The sequence below is a fragment of the Perca fluviatilis genome, chromosome 3 (assembly GCF_010015445.1).
Source record: "Perca fluviatilis chromosome 3, GENO_Pfluv_1.0, whole genome shotgun sequence".
Classification (NCBI taxonomy): domain Eukaryota; kingdom Metazoa; phylum Chordata; class Actinopteri; order Perciformes; family Percidae; genus Perca; species Perca fluviatilis.
In genome coordinates this window covers 24,549,301-24,568,830 of record NC_053114.1, presented here as the reverse complement: position 1 = coordinate 24,568,830, position 19,530 = coordinate 24,549,301, and the positions used below count along the sequence as shown (strand labels likewise).

At 39.3% G+C, this 19,530-nt stretch overlaps 1 long non-coding RNA gene across 1 annotated transcript in view; it reads left to right on the top strand.

Moving 5' to 3' along the window:
• Window positions 1-8,539, top strand: part of LOC120555393 — a 40,345-nt gene extending 31,806 nt beyond the window's left edge. The window contains exons 2-3 of the long non-coding RNA XR_005638704.1: window positions 7,581-7,711; window positions 8,031-8,539. This is a non-coding gene — a long non-coding RNA (uncharacterized LOC120555393). The remainder of the gene's footprint in view (window positions 1-7,580; window positions 7,712-8,030) is intronic.
• Window positions 8,540-19,530: the final 10,991 nt, after the last annotated feature.

The following is a 19,530-nucleotide window of genomic DNA, read 5'->3' as shown; positions in this document are numbered from 1 at the left end:
AGGCAGACACAAGACATTTTAAGATATTGAGATGCTGAGGGTGAAAAACCTCTTAAACTCACCCTGCTTTTACCACCTGAACATTTTCACTTAGAGGTCAAGAGGAAAACAAAAAAACCCTGTGTAAATCTTATCTTTTTAAACAAGCTTCCTCAATCATGTAATAGAATGGAAACACAGCACCATGTTCATTTTTTGTTAACATATCAGTCAGCTTTGTTGACAAAACTACAAATAAGCAGCTAATAAATGAAAAGTCCTGGAGATGCTCAGGTTGCAATTTAAATAGCTGGACCAAGAGCCTTGCCTTTGCAGGGTCCATACTCTCAAAGTGTCATTTGTGTGTGGGGATTTAATTGAATTGAAGTGGAAGTTATACCACAGTAATCGTTTGTATAATTAAGAATTTTAAATTACTGTGCAAATTATTTAATTTGCAAGATCTAAAATTAAAACTCAAACATGACTGACTGTAACATTTGGCGGTCCATCATATATAAATAAATTTATAAAAAAATTAATCTATATATATATATATATATATAAAAAAAAAATATAAAAATAAAAATATAAATAAAACGATTAATGTTTTTTTAATCGCATATTTTATCACATGATTAAAATTCTATTATTTTGCATTTCAGAACAGTTTTTAAGTACTTATTAACAATGGAAAGCAATTCTTACCAGTGTATCTTGATTGGGAATCAAATGAATGCAAAGAAAGTTACTTTATGAACTTTTCTTTAAGATTTGTATTAATTTATTATTTATTTACTGTAAACAAAAGAAGAAAAAAGGAAAAAAAGAAGGGTACTAAACAACAGTCAGGAACTTGTTTATTGTTAAGGCCATGGTCAAAATTAAAGATTTAATAATAATGTAATAACTATAACAATAACTTATTTCACCAGTAAATTGTTGTTGAACGACAAAAACAACCACCAGATGGGAAAAAGGTATTTTACAATTTCTGTGAATGCACCACGAGGCTACCTATTTTAAGTGAACACACCATCTGTGTTGTTGCTCCGCTGCAGAGCAGACGGTTACGTCCCGGTGTTGGAATCCTCTACAGCGAAATACAGTCACACTTTACACTGTTTAACGTTAGCTGTCAGCATTTTACCGGTGTTTAATCCAGCTGCTAGCTAAAGGTAGGCTAACGTTACCTGCTGTCAGGTGTAGTGTAAAGTCAGGCACCGAAATGAGGCACTGAAATTTTCGTTCTTATTTGGTCTCGTTACTACCGTTTAGGTCAGCACGTTTCTGTACCCAACCCTACTTACCAGAGTCAATACAGTGTGCAGTAACTCCCATTTTGTTTACTCACTGACGTCCAGTGATCACCGGTTGATGAGACAGCGTTTGCACTTTGGTTTCAACAACCGGTCGGCAAGTAGCACTCTCCAAAATAGTGCTTTGCCTGAGCCCACTAGCATCAACCTGAGTCACGTTAACTGTACTATGGTTAGCTCGTAGGTGGTAGCTCAAGCTTGACGTGCTTCGGTGATATTTTAATTCGGCTTTACGCAATATGCATATGGCTATCGACTTGTCTATGAACCGTCTGGGAGTTTTGGAAAATAAAAAGCGCCATTCAGAATTGTGTTGCTGCTGCATTTCTCCATCATGCCTGCAGCCAGCAGCAGTAGGATGTGTTAGGAGGAAGTATGACAGCTTGATGATAAGTAAAGGTGCTGCAAAGGGTCAAAATATTAGCCTGTTAGGCACGACGTGAAGCAGAGTGAAGTGAAAATAAATGAATAAATGGCGGCATGCGATTAATGTGATTTAAAAAAAATAAAAATTAACGCGTTATGCTCGGCCCTTAATCGCAACGCGATTAACGTGTTAATGCTGACAGCCCTAATATATATACATATTTCCCTCCCACTACAAGGAAATCTATCCAACTGCATTCTGTTAAATTCTTTTTGATAAAGTAATCCCGTTTTAGAGGTAAATGTGTTATCTTGTGTATCAGTGTATTAAAAATTCCCACCGTACCAACAGGCTCAGGGGGATATGCAGGTCAAGCACACGACGGATCACAAACAATCAACTTTAAGAAGAATGTTGAGGGAAACATCTGTAGATTAATTTACCCATGGCCTCTCAGATTGCTGTGGCCATCACAAGTCCTAATGGCTTTACCTGGTGGCCCTTCATTCACAGGACTGACATCTCATGTAGTTAGATTTGGCAGGTGTTCATTCCGCAGAGCATCGGTAGCATACTTCTCCATTTTATCAGCCCCTGGTTAGAGAGCTGGCCAGAAAATAATTCTGGAGCAGTTACCATATGTTGTAATTGTGGTTTTGGAGCAACACTACAACATCTGTGTTATACTGGCAACTGGGGCACCCTGAAAGAAACTTCCCCAGTCTACATTCCTTCCCTGCATCTACTGAACAGGTGCTCACTGCAACACTGCTCCCCTATAGAGGGGCTTTGGGCCGGCCACATGGTTCCTCCCTGTTAAAGCTTTTATATACACAGGGCATGTTTGTAAAAGAGTAATTACTGACTTGCAGAGTGTAAGAGAATGCAACAAACAGCACAGTCATCTCTTTGTGGTTTTCAATGAAACGATAGCAACTAGGGGTGGTACGGTTCACAAAACCCACGGTTCGGTTTGTATCACGGTTTTATCTGTACGGTTCTTGTTAATTTTTCTTTTAGTCTTTTACACTCCAGAAATATACTTCATATGATATATAGCTTAATTATCCCCAATGTAGGATACAGTATTAAATAATTATATTGTTATATCATGTAATCATGCACAAACTGAATTTGACTTGACTTTAAACATATTATTGGGACCATCTCTGAGGAAAGCTAAGTGAGATTTTGATACAGCAAAAGGGAAGACATTGATGATTTCAACAAGCTTTTCATTTATTTGGCAAAAAAAGGAGTGTGTATTGCCATCTACAGGAACTTATGTGCCTTTTTAGCACATGAAGATTGAAATATTACAGAATATCAATTGAAATAACTTGCATTTATCAAACTGCCAACTTCAGTGTAGCTCTTACAAAAATTGTTTCCTTTAAAAGAAAAAGAGGAACTCTTAAAGCTCCGTCTTTTGAATAAGTCAAAATACGTTAAACATAAAAACTGTTTACTTTGTTAGTTAATTTCCTATCCTGGGTTGGGACACACATTCATACAGTGTGATAAAGTACTTATTGGACTTTAACTTATCATTGCACTTACAATAATGAGTGTAGCTGTCAGGTCCTCCTGTACGTCTCATCTGTGTGTGTGTGTGTGTGTGTGTGTGTGTGTGTGTGTGTGTGTGTGTGTGTGTGTGTGTGTGTGTGTGTGTGTGTGTGTGTGTGTGTGTGTGTGTGTGTGTGTGTGTGTGTGTGTGTGTGGGTGTGTGCGGGTGTGTGCGTGTGCGTGCGTGCGCCAGTCGCGGGGGGAACTGAGCAGCCCCGCCCGCTGCAGAGACCCGACAGGATTGAAACAGCAGCAGCTTTCAGTGACTTTAGAGTGAAAAAACGTTACAGCGTATAGGGCTGTGCAATTAATTGAATTTAGATTTTGGCTCCCAACGATCACCAAAATAGTATAATCGAGAAAAAGCAATTATTTTGCCATGTTCTGTTTTGTAAGAACACTCTTATTTTGTCTCGTGTTCTGAATGACACGTGCACATCCGCCCCTCCCGAAGCCAGTCAGGGAGGCAAGTCGTGTGCATATCATCCGCTGGAATTTTAAAACTCAGCGCGAGTAAAGATTGCAGCAGCGGTTGGTGAGCAAAAAAAGGCAAAACCAACTCCGTTGTCTGGGAACAGCTAACGTTAGCTAACCCTGCGGTCCCTCTGCCTTTGCCCCCCCGCTGTAGTATACTGTCTAGAGACGTTGTATTCCCCCGACACGCTTTATTCACTTACTGTTAAAAACTTTTTCCAGTTTAGTGGGGGTGCATAGGCATACTGCTCAAAAACAACATGAAAAAACATAGTAATGTTCCCTCAGCATTTAGTTTAGTTGTTAAACTGTATGTAAATGAGCAGGGACGTTAAATCACCTGTTTCACGTAACGTTACTCTAAGGTACCGTTTATGTGCTGGATTTTTCCTAAGGTTAGCTAGCAAATAAGCCCACTGACGGCGACATTATTGTTGATATTTTGGCAAAATGTTTCGTAATGACAGTATTAGTGGTCATAGTTGGTGAAAATGTGATGTGAGATGCACATTGTGTTATGTCTGTGGAACTGTTCATTAGCTGTGTAACGTTATGTGTGATATCTGTAAAGCTGAACCAACTCACAGTAGTAAAACAGATTCTGATCCAAAGACTCTTTCTGTGAGATAAAGGACACTAACAGATGATACCCTGGACACTATCCATTATATCCAAATGTTAATGAGTAATCGTGTTAAATAATCGTGATTTCAGTATTGACCAAAATAATCGTGATTATAATTTTTTCCATAATCGAGCAGCCCTAACAGCGTACATTGATGTTAAAATGTATACAGGTTGGCAGGACGGTCTGAAATGTTTTGCACGGTCTTTCGCTGTACGTTTTGTTGGTAACTTGTCCACACCTCTTCTTTCGCGCGAAAGGGAAACACACTGCCTGAGGTCACATACGGGCACGAGGCTACATTGCGCATGCGGCGAACCGTGCGCGGCACACACATGCTCCGAACAGAGACAAGCGGACCGAACGGTTCGGATGTTTTTTCATGAACCGTACCACCCCTAATAGCAACTCACAATTTCACTCTGACTGAAGAAACACTTTTCCTAAAATGTCGATCTAGAGTAGTTAATCTAGAGTATGTGATATTTGTGTATAACATAACACTTTCTTTTAATGCTTATGACAATGGGTTCAGTCATTTGCATACACCATTTTGGATTAGTTGAGATAGTTAAATATGAAAATAATTCATAAGCCTTAAGGTTGAAGACACAGGCCACACTCCTTGCACAATTTTTTGAAATACACACACACACACACACACACACACACACACACACACACACACACACACACACACACACACACACACACCCAGTAGAGGCTACAATAAATGATGGCAAATTGGCAAATGAAAAACAGGCCGTTTGTAAATGAACCCACATATGGGGATTCCCTGGCCTAAAGAATCAATTATCTCTTTAAACTTGTAACATCTATCAACATTTGTCACAAAGCATACAGCAGAGCAGGTGGTAAGCTAACACACCGTCCACAGGGGACCAGGCAGTGAAGCCAGCGGGCTCCCAGTCACGGTGGTGTGTACTCCTGTGTTAAGTGATATCTCCCACTACAGGGCTGTGCCGGTCTGTCATACAACCACTCAGACCCTCAATGTAAATGTCATTATAGTGCAGCAGAATGGCAACTGTCACAGAACCTGGCTATCTATTTCAGACTGGCTCAGTGCTGTAGGTGTTTAGAAAAGCACACTTTGATTTTCTCACCAAATCAAAGTCTTCTCTCTGCTGTTTTCTTCGTCCACACCCTCCCTCAACTGTAGCCAACAGTAAATAGACAGGAAGTTGTGGTGGCTGATACAGTAAATCAACAACTTTACAAGGCAGGACCTGAACATGGACCTAGTTCATTTTTCAGTGTTGGTCTCTGATTTATTACATATGACATGAACACATGAGGGGACGTTTAAGTCAATCATTCCAGCAATGTCACCCCACTAATTCAGAGCTTGCACAATTAATATTTTAATCAACTGAATTCATACAACAGCCTCCATGATCCTGCATTGGCTTCCGCATATGTCAGCTGAGAAGCTAACTAAAATTACGGTGCTCCCATTATGTAGTATTTTAATAGAAAGTAAGAAAATGTAAAATAGGCAAAACTGTGGTTGATTTTGATGAAGTTTATTCAGAAATATTGTGTATACTCACTGACTATCCATTTCCAGAGGTTCCTTCACATTCCCTCCTGTTTTCTAACAGCGCGACTGGATCTTTCACTGTAGATTCTCAGACACACAAGATGCACACAAAGCAGAGACAAAAAATTCAATCAACCAGAAAGTATGAAGTGAAACACTGCCAAGATGACAATCTGTTTTCAAGAAGTGTGTAATTAGGAGACCAACACATTTTAACATCAATAGAACAGCAGAGGAAGGAAACGGAAAGAATTAAACACTTAGAGCATGACCACAGCATCGTGTTTGAATAAATGGGAAGAGAGAGAATAAGTCAATTAAAAAGGAGCTATTTCAGTTCATAAAAGATGGGGTAAACACTGGGTTTGCTGCAGAAGAATAAGCAGAATCACATTTTGTACAGCTATAAATTTGTCAAGGGACTGCAGAGAAGACAAAGACCTGAACATTATCTCAAAGACTAGTTTAAGAATAATTAAACTTTCATGGTTTGAAATAATTTAATTATCCATAGAAATGCAGGCTTTATAGCTGCAATTTTACCACAACGACATTCATTATAAACACATGGAGTCATATTAATTCTTTTCAAAATGTGTCTCTGCTCTCAATTCAACAAATACAGATACATGAAGTGTTCCTACACATTTCAGCTACTTTAACACAGAAATATCAAGAACTCCTGGCTGTTAGATCATTTTAAGCAGAGTCCTTCAAGAATGTCTACAGTATCTTATTTCCCTGATATGGACAATTAGATTATTGTTGATTTGTGAACCTGCCACTAATGCTTGTTGAAAAAATATTCTGAAAGCAGACTAAAAGTGTTGCAGCTGTGTGAAATAGATGCATTTATTTCAAATCGCATATGATAATTAATTATCATTTCTTGTTGTGATTGTTTTTTTTTTCATATTGTAAGCAAACATTAGCTTTGAGCTCTTCCTCCTGGCAAGCAATACTGTCGCATGCCAAATTCCCTTCACAGTGACAAAGGAAAGTCTAAAAAGCCACTGAGCACAGACAAGCTGGAAAATGTTCCCATTCATATTCAATATTTAAATTCCTATCCGTGTGTCTGTGTATATGCATGAGTGCTCGGTGATCGCAGCGTACCAATTGCGGCTTGAAGTACTGTAGATTGCTGGCTTTGACATTTTCCCATTGTGCATGGTGGTGCAGCAGGCAATAATTGAATATCAGGTGCATAAGCTGCTCTTTAATTTGACATGTGTGCTTGAGGCAATAAACACATGTGGTGCGGTGGGGGCTGCATAATTGCAGAGGAATAAAATATCATATCCAGAGTGAGTGGATCATTGTATCAGGTACCCAAAGACGGCTCATTTGATCATTACGCCAAGGCTAAAGAGGTTGGCTAATTAGTTGTCATTAAAACTCACCGTCTAATAAGGGCTTGCTCTTGCATAAAAAAAATTTACCTATCACATGATGAGCGAACAATGCCCTAAACCCTTTCAGGCCAATCTCAGTGCTAACAGCTTTGAGCAATGGGAATACTGAAACATTATGGTATTTTTGCAAAGTAAGGATACTATGAGCTTGTGTTTCTGTTGTCGTATGTGATGTGGTTGCTTACCAGTGCTTATAAGAGAATGCCTGATCTAAAATATTGAAGTGAGCTGTGAGAGAAATGGTTATAATCATACTTTTATGTTTTCGCAGATCCTAAAATCATCAGCTCAATAGTGACCTATAGGCTGATGCACTTAGCAGAATAGAGGACAAGACAGAGAAGAAGTAAATCAGTGACCGGAGATAAAGAAGACACAGCAACACAGATGCATTATATCAGTGTAAGTGGGAATGACTTCTTCAGACATCACCCTGGTGAGAGGACCCCTGAAGTCTCAGAAACCATGGGTGCCTCTTGCCATGACTTTCAAAGATGGCAGAAAGTGCTCCAGTGAGAGACCCATGCATTATTAGCTGACAACCCCATATAAATAATAAGGCACATAATGCCAAGTGTGAGTGCTTGTGTCTCCACAAGGACGCTCAACAGGTGCACCTCTCGTTGCTGCATTTCCATTTTGTTCAACAAAGAGCCTGCCTGTGCGAATGACTTCTGTCTGAAAGCTTTGCCTGATCATTCTTTTATGTGCCACTTCCCAGAATGCACAACATTCACAGGACCTCATGATAATAGGCTCGTCGGGACACAGAGAAAGGAGCGAGACGCTTGTCAGAGTGGATACATCCGTGCCTGACCCGAGGGAGATGGCTCAGTGCACGACACATCAGTTACAGGACACCGAGAGACCCTCTCCCCCCTCCTCGCAGGCTAATGGTTTTCAAGTTAGTGAGGGCCTGTGCTCTTGTCTGGGCCAGGCCTGTTGTCATGTGAAATCCATTAGAGGTCGCAAGCACACAGGATGGGCGGTCTATTGATAAGGCAGCAGGAGAAGTGAGGCAGAAGCAGGGGAAGAAATGAGAAGCTTTTTATCTCCCGACTGTACTGTACTGTACTCTCCTTGAGGACTTTGTAAAGCAAACTGAAGTAGAGTGGAAAATTGATGGAGATGTTTTACATTATTATTGTACTTCTGAGCAATGGCTTGTAAGATTGTATTCTGAAATGGTAAGACAATTGAAAATAGTCTCCTATGTAATCAGAAACGTGTCAAAATTGAAGCTCTCTTTCTGTCAACAAAGATACAAGAAATAAGGTTGAGTCTAATATAATGTCCTCAAAAATGGTCATACATTGATGTTACATCCCAAATCCACCAATGAAAGTATTTCAACTAGCACTTACTCCCGCATTACAATGATCGCCAATGGCAACCTAAATGCTATTCTCAAACAAAGTTTTCCCTTAATTTACTGATAATCTGTTCATCATTTAACTTGTTTACTCTTTTTCCATTCTTTTTTAATTCATAGCCTGTCTTCCAAAATGTCAAAACTTGTTCCAAATCTTATTTCTCAAGACTTGACACTGCTACAAACTTTGGAAGATGCGTTGGCTTCAGTGACAGCACACTAAGTCATACTGTGGGTTTCTTGATTACATTAATTCACAGGCAATTTAGTGGGGAGCCACCGGATAGTTGAGAACCAATCCATATGCTATTTATTTTCTGCCTATTTTTTCATTTATTATATTTTATGCACAAGGGCCCCTGTGAACACCCATTTTTCTGTCAAATCAGTCAAAGCAGCAGCATCATTTTCTCTTTTCTTTATTTTATTTTTTTACCTCCGAGCACATTAAGTAGGTTTCTTTGTTTAAAATGTCATTAATAATCAATCCTGCATTCTATTTTTCATGCCTGTTTTCCTTCATATATGAATGATAATTATTATCTTTCACTGTCACACAAATGCGCAAGGCGGTACAATGCCTCATTAAAAAAAATTGCAGGTATTGATAAAGTTTATCATTTTTATTTACTCAAATGAATGAAGCCCTCCATGTGCTCTCTGCATCCTGCCTGTGAGATTTCTAAAAGAAGTATATGGATCGGTCAGTCCCTGTATTTTCTCCTTAATCAACACATTACTACTGTACTGACTGGTTCTGTCCCTACTTACTTCAAGAATTCAATTGTTCAACCTCCTCTGAAAAATATAATTTCGAACCAGTCTCCAAACTGCCCTTTTTTTCTAGGTTCTAGAAAAAGTTGTTACTGAACAACTGATTGCTTTTTTAAATAGAAATGGCCTCTTTGATGCTTCAGTTTGGGTTTAGTGCAAACCACAGTACAGAGACTGCACTTCTTAAAGTGATGAATGACCTGCAGGTTGCAGCTGATGCTGGAAAATCTTCAGTTTTTTAGTTCGGTTAGATCTACAGTGCTGCATTTGATACTGTTGACCATTCTATTTTAATGGGTTGGCATCTCTGGTTTAGTTTTAAAGTGTTTTTTTTTCTTTTTCTTTTAGTGTAGCCATTGGTAACTCGCTGTCATTCTCTGTGCAGATGACCTGCGGTGTACCTCAGGGTAGCAGGGGTCTGTCTTTGGACCAGTCTTGTTCTCGCTCTATGTTACCCCTGGGGCAAGTCGTCCACAGGCATAATGTGAGCTTCCATTCATATGCCGATGACACTCAATTGTACCTCTCTATTAACTACAAAGACTTGAATCAAATCAATACACTCAACAACTGCATCCTTGACCTCAAACGTTGGATGGCCCAGAACTACCTGCAGCTAAATGTTGGTAAGACTGAGGTAATTATTGGCCCCAACACAGTTAATGCCTACACTTCAAAACATCTGAGCTCTCTGTCCCAAAATATTGCCTGAAACTGTAAAAATCTTGCCGTTATCTTTGATAATAACCTTAGCTTTAAACAAGCATGTTAACACAGTTTCCCAATCTTATTTGCCGCAGCTCAGGAGACTCTCCAAGATTAGGTAAATTTTATCCAGTAGAAACCTTGAGACTGCCATACATTATTTTATTTCCTCTTATTTGGACTACTGTAACTCAATCTACATGTGTGAGTCAACATATTTTACACAAATTACAGCTTGTCCAAAATGGAGCAGCCAGACTCCTCACCAAAACCAAAAAAAGAGTCAACATTACTTCTATTTGAGCTTCTCTTTTGAAAATAGACCTTGTTTATCTGGCTTGTGCACTGATTTTGCACCCATATGACTATGCAAAGGTGCTCAGAAAGCGGCTTTCTTAACAAAAATTACCTATTTTAAAGCATATTTAACATTATTATACATTAAACATACAATGTATTACATTGTCAACCAATTCTAGAAATGATCACTGAGAAAATAAAGAATAAATGAAATTAAATAAATGGCTAAGAAGAACTGTGTGTTCAGTATCAGTCAATTGCTGACCATTTCAATAGCATAATTCTCTGCATTACATGTTTTGTAAAAAAAGTTTCAATAGCGATGCATATTGGACAACATTTGCCGAAACCGATAGATACCGATATGTCTGTGATCAATATCGGCCAATAAAATGGCTTTTGAACTTTGGCAGAGTGTGCTAATGTATAAGCACCTTAAGACATAGAAAATGTTTCTTTTTTTCATACAATGCTCCAATTTCATCTAATGCTACCTGCAATTAAGATTACATTTGCTCATTTGTTCAGATAACTAAAGCACTAGTCAACAATCTACTGGATTTTTAAAGGTACTCCTAAGTGATGTTACACGTTTTTTAGGCTACAACATTTTTTGTCACATAAAGCAAACATCTCCTTACTATCTGCGAGTTGCCGGTCCCCTAAACACACTGTAAAAAAACGCGGTCTCTGTAGACCGCATAGGGTCCACACATGGCAACAGAAACAAAGTGGTCCAACCTGGACCATGCAGACTTACACAAACCGTGTTCCAGTGTTCAGCCAATAACGGACAAGAAGGATTTGTTGCGATTTGTTGCGCTGAAGCACAGAAGGGAGGGGACAGGATGAGGAGGAGGGAGGAGGGAGCTAATGTTCGTTTTGTTTGAAAATACTTTGAATGTCATCAAGAAGTAACGTCACCCAACATCGCTTAGAGCACCTTTTTAAGAGAGAGTGTCAGCAAAGGGACTTGAATCATCTTTAAATTGTTAAATTGAATTTTAAACCCATTATGCTTCATTAAAAGAAAAGCAGAAATGTTTTGATCCATCATGACAATTCCTTTTTATTTTTTTATTTTTATCTTTTTTTACTTTAATGGTCTCTTTTTTTTTTTGTATCCTACATACTAATAATCTTGTAGTCTTATATATAAAAAACAATCTGCATTTGTTGGTCTATTTCTGATCGTGCACCGCTTCATTATTGAAAATGTAGCCTAGGCCTTTTTTTAACCAATGGGTTTTTGGTTGTTTCAAATTGTTGTTGCAAGGTGACCCTTCTTTTTACATTTGGGTGATGGGGAGTGTGTGTGTGAGTTTGTTTGTGAGAAATGAGCTATGCACAGTAAATGTGCATATATAATTAATGGTTTATACATGCTTTAATAAGTAATTTTGTTTGTCCATTTCCATGTTTGCCTTCATATGTGAATGAAGATAGTTGTTACATTGCATTTTCTAAAATTGGAGCTTCAATTGGGTCTTTTGAAGGATGCTACTGAGCTGCCTATGATAATTAGAGAGCTATGACCTTCTCCTTAGAGCCAGGAGGCTGCTCGTTTTCTCTAGCCCTCCCTTCTACCATCACGCCGGCCTGCCACAGGACAATCACTATATCAAAGCAAAAAAAATTACAAAAACACACAGCACAACCTTTTGAATTACAGACCATAATATATGCAGAGTCAAATAAATCGTCGTGCTTGACCCCCGTAAAACCCTTCCCATCCTGCTTGCTTGTAGCTTAAATTTTTCATTACAAGTTTCCAGGGCTTCAAAGTAGCATCTCAGAGCTAATCTGTTTCTTCTCCTGTTTCAAATTGTCCCTTTGTTTGGACCTGCTTTGCTCCCTGTCTTTTACATCTAAATGTCAAAAATTGGATTAAATACTGTGGCACTCATCTGTCGATACCGGCAGGAGAGAATAAGAGGGGAGAGTATGGCAGAGGGTGTTTAAAAGCCCTTTAATTAATCTTCCCCATGGATTTTGTTTTATGTCTGATCTACTGTATGAGTCATTAGCATCTTGATGTCCTCCAAGAAAACATTTAACACTTAAAACTTCTGAGAGTGCATTCACAAGTGTGTGTGTGTGTGTGTGTGGTGTTTTAAGTAAAAGCAAGACCCAGAACATAAGATTTGGACAAACAGCGTGGTAAACAATGCAAACATTTTAACGTGTTGTCTGCTTCATGTGTGGTCTCAGTAGGAAGAGAAGAGCTGAGTTGTGAGTAGATTCACGAGGGTTATCCTTATGGAAAGACCCGTTCATAAGCGACACGGTCTTGATACATGTGAGGTTATTTAAGGTTTTTTAATGACTTCTGTAATTTAATCCTGTCTAGACCCACAGTGTCACTGAGGACTTTCCTGTTTCATGTTTCACAAACATGTTGTTGTTGGATCAAGCTGAGAGATTTGAAAAGCAGAAACCTATGTATCTTAATGCAATAGACAGTCCTACTGTCGGGTGTACTTCAGTGTCCTTATTAACACATACCCATAACAAACCGGCAGTGGGAGAGTTTATAGCATTAGTTATAAACTTAGTAGGGTTATTTCTTCACCTTGTTCAGAAGTCATTATTTTAATACTGATAGTAACAGAGTCTACATTGTGTTAATAATTGGAAGGCTCTGTAAATGTGTAACTATAAATTATATTTTTGTAAATATTGTTTAGTTTATTTTTTTACTGTACAATAGACCTTCCATTGTGTCCTGAATAAAGTCATTGTTATTATTATAACATGAAAAAAAGCTAAATACATCCTTTTTATTGTGGATACATATGTTGATTGGAAATGAAACCAGGGTTAAAATCACTTATCGAATCTTATCAGGGCATAACTGATTGCCATTATGGAAAAGAGGAGATTTTTCTAAGTTGTTTTGGACACTGTTAGATGATGGGTATGAGCGTGTAATCTTCATCCTTAGGTCCTACGAAGCAGCGGTAGTGTGACAGGCACATGCCAGAGCTGACACACAACATACTGTATGAGAGCGAGGACTCAGTGTAGCTGTGCCACCCAAACCAAGTCATTAGGCTCCTCACCACCTGCACAGTTTCCTCCTACGTAAAGAGCTGTATAAATTAATCACACACAGCCTTATGCACTTTGATGCAATTTATAATGCACATTAATGAGGGCTGACAGCTGTAACTAAAAGGCAGAATGATCACTTACAAAATCGCATTGCAATAACAAAAGTCATTTGCATGACTTTTTTTTTTTTCCTGTCATGCTCTATTTTCATCTTTATCTAGCTTTGATTCCTGCTGTTTTATCAGAGGCCGAATGCATGTGAAAAGACTAAATGATCTGCAAATTGATGCAACAATTAGGCTGTGTCTCACTCCAAAGTATGAGCTCTAATTGTACATTGTGTAGGCAAGGTATGGCATTTATTGATAAAAAGCTTTTCTCCACACCTCATTTCAATCTCAATGTCTTATTAGTCGCCTTTGTTAAGTCACTGCTTGTAGATGAGCATTCATAGGTTATGCAGTTACTAATTGCATTCCTTTTTTCCATACGTTTCTGCACAGGGCCAACTTGTCTTTTGTTGTGCTATATTCCCCATGCAAGACCAAAGTGGAAATAAATACAACCAAACATTGTGCTCACATGAAAACATCACGAGGAAACCATTTTGAGCTGACCTTCAGAGGTGCTAATTAAATTTTGGGCGTGTGGCGATGGTATAACTGATTTCATTCTTCATTATGGCCTGTAATGACATTTCTCAGCTGTCAGAAGCATTGCAGGGGGCTCGCTTGTGAGGTTTGGGATGAATTAACCATTATACCATCATAGAGACAGCATAACCATAAAGGAGGGGTGGGGAAAGGCTCGGAGTTCATTTTTCAGAGACTGAAGCTTACTGTTTACTGCAAAAACGCATTTAGCAAAGCTTGCTTAAAAATGGATACAATATGCTTTTTGCCATTCAGCGGCTTATAACAGGACATATATGACCTTCCTGGCTGCAGAGCAAACCCATATGTCTCTGCTCCAATAAAAGGCTTTAACAGGATCCTAAAGAGTTAATAAGATGTCAGTATGCGTAGGTCAGCTGCAGTGCAAAATCTGGTGTGGAAGATATACAGTAACACTACAAAGAGGTCAGCTGCATCGCTGAGGCCGTGTACAGTGATGAGGGATTTTCCCTGTCAATGATTTACACACACAGCCTTGTTAGGAAAGCAATGGCATTTTGAATACCAGTTCAGTTGCACACAGTAAGCAAAGCAATGTTGGACTGGAGGAATTGAGACAGGCCCATAGTCAACACTCGTCACCTGGTCATTAGCAACTGAACAGACATACACGGGCTAATTTACGAACACTAGCGCAGTTTGCGCTGCATCTGTTTATGCGAGTTCGGTAATAGCGCACGCTATGCTTCCACATTTTGCGTAGTATTTATCAACCCTGACACCCATCAGGCAATCAGCGTCTTTCTCCGCCCACTATACCGTAAATTGCGCTGTAGCAAAGCGGTACTTGTGCTATGATATGGCTGAGTGCAGACTGCGATATTCCCACTGCTGATGCTATGACTGTTTGAAATGATCCTGATGCCAATATTTGTAATGTAGCGAGGAGTTTAACAACTGCTGGAATGGGATGTGAACGCTGAGTGGGAGATTCAATTTCATCTTTGAGTACTTCCAGTAACTCTAATATTGCATGGCTGCTTGATCTGTAACGCTAAATGATGTTGTGTTCACTGACAAAGTGTAATTCTTGTGTTAAAAATATTTTCAGCCTCGCCTATGTCTTCGTCTTGCTCAAATTACTGTTGCCATTTCACCAGCGGCATAAAGGTCTACGAGGAAACTCCATTGCGGCTGGTTTAAAGAGGCGGAGAATTTCCCCCGCAGAATAGAGGCGCGCTCTTACTGACAGTCTTTGTAAATACCACGGAATATATAATTAGGTGCACTTTGCGCTTATCCTCCCACCTTTTTGGGTGGAACTCCCACTTTCCCCACCCAACTTCCCACGAACGCATATTGAAAGCGCAACTTGTCTCTTCTCGCTCATGTGGCAGACAATCTGCGATTTTACCCAAGTGCGCCCTGTTTGTAAATAGCCCGCATCGGTTACGTCCGTCTTTGCGACCAATTAGCGCCTGGGAACAGGCGCAAACAGTTTGATAAATCTAGCCCACAGTCTAATAATTTAACTGTAGAGCTGGGCAGTATATCGATATTATATCGATATCGTGATATGAGACTAGATATCGTCTTAGATTTTAGATATCGTAATATGGCATAAGTGTTGTATTTTCCTGGTTTTAAAGGCTGCATTACAGTAAAGTGATGCCATTTTCTGAACTTAACAGACTGTTGTAACTGTTCTATTATTTGCCTTTACCCACTTAGTCATTATATCAACATAACTGATGGTTATTTATCAAAAATCTCATTGTGTAAATATTTTGTGAAAGCACCAATAGTCAACACTACAACATCGTTGCGGTATCGATATCGAGGTATTTGGTTAACAATATTGTGATATTTGATTTTCTCCATATCGCCCAGATATCATGTATAGGCCCGGATTGGCTAATCGGGAGCACCGGGAGAATTCCCGGTGGGCTGGTCTGGTTGTTTGGTTGTGAGGGCCGGTGTTCAGGTATGGCACTGGGTTGAAATCATAGTTGAATATTATGGATGCTGTCCCTATACAAATACAAAAAGTGGGCTGCGCAGACCACTTTTTGTATTTACAGTATTTATTTTTTCTTGCAGCCCATCGTTCTCTTCATTCATGCAGCCCACTCGCAGAGTGCAGCCTGGTTAATGATGACCTATTTATGTTCAGAGTCCTCCGACGGCAGCACCTTGCTAAAAAAAAACAACAAACCGTCATCGTACACAAGTCACTGGTGCTTGTTTGAGGACAAAAATAAGCTGTTTTAAACGGGTAATAGAAAGCACAAAATGGCACTGAAAAAGCGTCAATTTAAAAAGTAGAGCTCTAGAAAGTGACGCGGCCAGATTAACTTTTTTCTATTTTTAGCAAAACGCCAAAATAAGACGTTGAGACGGGTAAGCTAAGTTAGTTAGGAGAAGTGCCTGCAAACCAGCGTTTATGTTTATGAATCAAACTTGTTCTTGTAGCTCCGCAGCAGCAGCTAGTAGGCCTACTAGTCCAGTTTGCTGCTAACAGTGACAATGAAGAGCCAGTACTACCAGAACTCCAGTTTGGGCAGGTAGGGTTGATCATTGACTGAGTATTATAAGAATTAATACGAGTGTGGTGTTGACCTGCTCTATATGAAAAATGTCCTGGGATAATTAATGATGCCAGATGATTCGGCACTACCATAATGACACTGACTTGACTTGATCAGAAAGCTTTGTAAAAAGGAGAGATTTGTGCTGAGAATTATGACAATTTATAAAATGTGATTTAGTGTCAGAAGCAGAGCCAGTAGTGTGCATTAGGGATAGCTGCTGTCAGTGTGGATGGCACATCTACTGTAAGCTGTTGTATCACAGTGTGTGAACAAGCAAACATGATCAGATTAGCTACAATATAATCAAATTTTTATGACCAAATATTACTTGTGACCCATTATGAAAGTTGTATGAAATATTCAAAGGAAAAAATTGATTATGGTGTCATTAGAAAGTGCAATACAATGTATCTTGTTCTTTATTTAATCTGTGATTACTTATTTGCACAGAAACCGATTCTGATATTGTTCAACATCATTGGGTTGTTGTTGTTAAGATGTTAACTTTTCTAATAAATCTACATTGTGAGGCAACACTTGGAAATAGTGATATTTTACAAAATACACCGAATTACAAGGATGTAGAGGACAGGGCGCTATTGCAGACTTATAAACTAAGGTTTTGATTACATTTTTTTTAATATAGTCATTCGTGAAGTAAAGTGGGCCAGTCTAAGGCATGAAAATCCAGGGCTGAAAATGAGTCCCAATCCGGCCCTGGTGCTAAGATAAGTAAAGTGTCACAAGGACACTTGCTGTGTGCAGTATGTGTTGTATAAATGTCTGGTGATATAGAATGAGATACAGTACAATACAGTGGAGCACTGTTGTCTGCAGTCTATTAATATATATGTTGATTCATTATTTACAGTAGCTAATGTGTAAATGATGCAACATTATTTATCTTCTGTATGTGTAGCTGCATTATTTCCAATGTATCTAAGGTTTATAGGTATTCATATTATCTTAATAGATGAGCAAATAAAAAATATGTGACACATCAAAGTAAGTAAACTAAATGAATACAAATTTTCTGGCACTGAAATAAATGACCTAAGTCCACAATGTCTTCTAAAATGAAACAAACTAATGATAAGGGAAGCTGTTTTGTTTTGTATTTCACAACAGATAAGATCTGAAGGGCCACTCATCTGCAGAGAGAGTGGAGGAGAAGTAGATGGGATGTGGGCTGAGAAAAGGAAGGGTGACTGACACAGTTAAATGGTTCATTCCCTGGAGGGTGGATGTAGATCTTGTTATTTCCATTTCCCGCCACTTCTCTCTATCTGTCTTGTCTGTTGGTCTGTCTTCTTTTTGATCGTACAGAGGATCTGATCCCACAATGTCCAGTGAAAGCGGTCTGCCACAGTTCTCTCTGACAGACAGGATTTCAGTTAAAAGGCCGAGTTCACAATACTTATCCATCAGATCTTGTGGTAGCCAAGGAAAACAAACTAGCTAACATCAAACTTCAAAACACATTGATTTAAATAGAAATTGTTGTGATGGTAAGGGACATTTTGCAGATCAACAGCATTTTTCCTTAGTTTAAAAAGGAAGTAACTTCCTCTGATATTAAAGGTCCAATATGTAATATTTGTACTGTAATAAATCCAAAAATGACACCAATGCCTCATCAGATATTAAGGAAACATGTTAAACTGAAATACTATCTTTTCTGACAACAATGCTAATGTCAGTATTTTTTCTTTTTGAAATTTCCTTTCCGTGATGGAATTTATGTTTATGTTTTGGCCTGTGTGTTGTTATCAACTGCCCAGTTTGACAGCCAGGCCGGGTTGCCAGATATACCTGGAAAAACGTAAACCCAGCACGCTACAGCTGTAACGTTAGTACAGCCATGAAAGCAGCACACAAACGAACAGGATCAACGAAGATAGATTCTACCCGACCTAAAAAAAGAGAAAACGGCATGTTTCTAACAGTGGCGTGACCAGAGACGTAACAACCCCCTGGTAAATATTGGAGATGTATTTGAAAGATGGAGACAGCTTAGATCCCAAAAGGACGCAGAATTGGCTTATTTGCTCCTGAACAGGTAAGCATAGCTTCAGGCTAATTTATCACAGTCACTAGGGAGGGGCATTTTATGTCATTTCAACATTTGTGTACTCGCATTGAATTATATAGCTAGAGTACCCGAGTTGGTTACTCGCAAAAACAATTGAGACATAGCCAGTAAAGTGATCCCGACTGGTCCTGGCTAACGCCGCCATGCTAACCCTGTTAACTGCTAACGTTACCGGGAGGACCAGGCAAGCGGGCCATGGCTGTTTACAACGTGTAGTTCAGCGGCTGGAGCCGACAACGGTGAGTTATTTTAAGCCACGAGAGGGGGGCTGTAAATCGGGAAGAGAGGACTGTGAGTTTGCAGTGTGTTTAGCGATTGTTGCCGTAATTCTAAGCCAATGAAGTGTGTTCCGTCGGCAAGGTAGTGGTATTTTTAGCGTTTCGTATTGTAATTCTAAGCCGAGGAAGTGTGCCGGACTAGCGTGTGGAGAGGACGGTGAGGTTGTTGTGTTTTTAGCAGTTCATACTGTAATTTTAAGCCAAAAAAGTGTGTCTGTCAGTTGGTCACAGAGCTCCGCGTGAGCACGGGCTTTTATGACTGTCAATATAGCCAGCATCTAACGTTAGCTACTCTGCTGTGCTGTGGAGTAATGTCTGGCTATGTGAGACTAGCATCTAACGTTAGCTACTCCGCTGTGCTGTGGAGTAATGTCTGGCTATGTGAGACTAGCATCTAACGTTAGCTACTCCGCTGTGCTGTGAAGTAATGTCTGGCTATGT